The following is a 3,809-nucleotide window of genomic DNA, read 5'->3' as shown; positions in this document are numbered from 1 at the left end:
CTAAGAAAAGAAAAAGGCATCAGTTGTGTAGGTTGCTTTCTAGACTGTAATTCCTTTGTAAATATTTATGATCACTCAAGTAATAAATGCTACTGGATGTATTTTGTAAAAATAATTAGGGGCTAGCAAAAGGTAAAATCGAGTGTTCCACTGCTCAGCTTTCTTTTGAGAGGAGAGAGGCCATCATTTTTCTTCTAGTTATGAAACGTACAGTCTGCTGAGGTTCTGCAGTGTCTGCATTGTAAAAATACATAAAAAATAGTTTAGAATCAATTTAAGACCATTTTAACATGAGATGTCCTGTATGTGATTTACTGACGCCTTTTCTTCTGTTGAGTAGTGGTGGGAGATAGGAGGGTTTTAGCACACAAGAGACAATGTGTTCATTGCTGATTCATTACACTACCAAGGAACCGGAAAAAACCTGTCATTTTTATTTTACTGAAAATGAAATTTTGAAAACTGAAATAGGAAGAAAGTGAGATTTGCAATGTTGAAAAGTTTCCAAACCGATTTATGGGTCCTTTATTCCATGAACAAAGGGTTATTTTAACAGAAATTTCACAGTTAGAATCAAGTATGAGCATCGCAGCCACATGCCACATAATGCCAGTGACACCTTCTAAATCTCCAGTGAGGAGGAGCAGCAGCCTTCCTGGCCGGGCAGCACCCAGGGTGTTGTTTCAGATGATGTCACAGATCTCCTGGGTTGTGGAGGGTGCTGGGGCGCTGGAGGCTGTCTCAGCTGGAGGGCTCGCTGTGCTTAGCAGATTCCACAGCATGGCCGATTGCATCAAAATGTGACTTAGAAAAGCCCTCAATGTGCTTTCCATTAACAGAATGAGAAAGAAGAAAACAATGGAGACCAAAGGAGAGATGGTAGAGTTTGGAGATTCCATGAATACTTTTAATTCTGTAGTGACAGTATACAGTGTAAATTACTAGGTCTAAATTGTACTAAACTGGGAAGAAAAAAATATATCAGTTACATTACAAGCTTGCTTTGAAAGAATCCTTTGAGATCCTAATGATGTCAGGGCGGAGCTGTACGAGGCACTGACCAGCACAGAAAAGTACATAACCCTTTGTTGAAGGGCGCAGAGGCCACAAGTACGAGGACTGCACAAAGGCAATGATGTGAAACTGTATACTCCAGCAAATTGTTTAAGGTAACCGTCCACAGGATAGCTCTGTTCTGCTATCACAAAAACCACATCTGGGTGAGGAACAACAAAAAAGCAAGTTGATGTTCTCTGATCTATGTATCTATATATATATAATGTCTATTTATATAATATGTGTGTGGATATCAACTGTATAGAATCTGAGTACTGCTAGAGATGCACGTGTCAATGACATAAACCCTTTGTAACCACCCACCCAAGATAAATACTACTTAGCAGCATGCATTTTTCTTTAGGTTTCACTGGTGCATTCCAAGCACGATCAGTTTGCTGCTTCTGGTATAAACTGTCACTTGAACCCCCGGATAAAAATATTGCTTCTTCTCTGTCATGCTGAGAGAATATATTCTAACTCTCTCACTCTGGGTACAAACGTGTCTGTCATGTTTGAAATGGTAACATTAAATACGTGTTTCTGCTGTCGGAAATGCAGCAGTTAAAGCCTAAGTAATATCTATAGGATTAAGATCCAAGAAACCTTACAAGAAATCTATATGTAGTTATCTTTCCACATTTCCTCTCTCTCCCCTGTCACAGACCATGAAAGAAAATACCAGCAGCGCTCTGCTCTGTGCGCTTATCTCATCAGGCTCCATTTTCGGGTGTGTGGAGTGAACGGTTTCACCTCAGTAGATTTGTAGCAAAATAATGCACATTCTTCCGTGCGGGAGGAATGAAAAAAAAAAGCAGGATTGAGCCCAGAATGGGGGCAGGGGGGAGAGACGGGAAGGTTTTTTAAACGAGTTTCCTGAATAATCAGGAAATCCAGTGAGACAAACAGAATGTGTGGTGAGCAAGCCAGAATTATCAAATTACCATGACAACCGTAGGCAAGAACCCAGAGAGAATCAGGTAAAGAAATTACAGTAGAATTACACTTAGCTTTGTGTGTATTTATTTATTTATTTACTTGAAAAGGCCCAGGCAGCCAGGAAGAAATATTTCCTTTGCCCTGGCTGGTGCAGAGGCTTTCTGAAACGCAGCCTTGCGTGCGGCCCTGACATTGCCGTGTACATGTGTGCAGGTCGCTTTTATCTACATTTGCATATGCAGATTGTTTTAGCCGGCAGGATTTGATGTCAGACAGAAAACTCAGAATCACAGATGCCTTAATTTGTTGGAGAACGGGAACTAACAGAAAATTCAGAGAAGGTGAAGAGTGCGTGCGTGCATGCGCATACACGTCTGCGTGCGTGTTTGTGCTGCTTTGGACACGATCTCCCGGGCATGTTCTGCAAGTGACTGCTTTCTTTCACCTCGGCTTAACGCATTCGCAGCCAAAATCCTTCCAAACAATGTACCCACTGAAAAGTAAGTGGAAATGGAGTGAAACTTAAAGAATTTTGGCGCTCGTTGGAAAAAGCCCCGGGTTTTTACCATCGGCTGGTGAAGCAGATTATCTGTGCAATGTGAGCTGAAAGCGTGTGGGGTGGGGACTCACTTCCTTCGGTTTGTTCAGTTGCAGTGTGCCATTTCACATACTGCCATTCACATATAGAGATAAAAGCGTGCAATTTTGAAAGGCGGAATCCACGTTTAGAGAAGGAAGGGGGCAATGCGTTCATCAGCAGGGTCGTTGATTTTTTCCCAGTTTTAAACAAAGTCCTTAGAACCGGTCACATTCCGGTACATACACAGAATCCCCCAAATCTCCCTTCTTCCTGCTTTGTGCCACTCGCCGTCTGACCGCTCCTTGGCGTTCTCTGCCTTCTCAGGGAACACAGATCCGTGCCCATCTTGATCTCGTTACAGGCTGCCCCGGAGCGCGCTGCGTGGCCGCGGTGCAGCAATGCAGTGCTGTGCCCATTGTTCCCGCTGTGATGTCACGCACAGACTTCGCCCTGCTTAAACAGAACGTGGCTTACTCAAGTGCAGCGGGGGGCTTCGGGGAGCCCGCATTTATCACTGGGCAGAGACGGAAAGAAAGAATGTGTAAAGAAGGAGACGGAGGAAAACGGGTATAAATTCTGGCTGAAATATTTGCCACCTCTGTTTTTATCTGTACTCGTTTAGAAGGAGATATGCACACTCATTTCTATGCACAATCAGGCTGTGCATAGCTCAAGGGTGTGTTTATTTTAATCTTGGGAACTAGAACAAGCCAAGATTCACTCCCAGGACGTGCATTGTCACTAAGATCTTTTAAACATGCAGTTTTATATCACACTGCTCATTCTTTTTACTCACATTAACCACACATGGAGTCCGCATAATGGATCTAATCCCACTAGCTGTCCTGTGATGGTAATGAGCACTAAAGGCACCAGGCATGTTACAAGTTCAGTGGTGAATTAATTCATTTCCATGAACATCTGAGAACTGTATGTGGTGATGCTGAGGGGAAGAAAGGGGACAGCCCTTTAATTATGCTGAGAGATCCTGAACTGGAGGGAATTCTGAAGAGACTGAGTGGGGAGAAGGTCTCTACTCTTCCTCCTCCTCCTCCCTTCCAGCCTTGAACATCCCCAAGGGCAGCGCTTCCCACGCAGGGACAGTTGGCAGGTATGTGTTCGTCTTGTTCCCAGCACCTTGGAGGAGGCTCGCCCTGTCCTTTCAAAGCAGCACTTCCTGTCCTTCAAGAGTTAACCTTTTCTAGAACATTTATTGCACATCTCAGGGAAGAAA

The sequence above is a fragment of the Meleagris gallopavo genome, chromosome 5, assembly GCF_000146605.3.
Source record: "Meleagris gallopavo isolate NT-WF06-2002-E0010 breed Aviagen turkey brand Nicholas breeding stock chromosome 5, Turkey_5.1, whole genome shotgun sequence".
Taxonomy (NCBI): domain Eukaryota; kingdom Metazoa; phylum Chordata; class Aves; order Galliformes; family Phasianidae; genus Meleagris; species Meleagris gallopavo.
Note: the sequence above shows the minus strand (reverse complement) of the source record.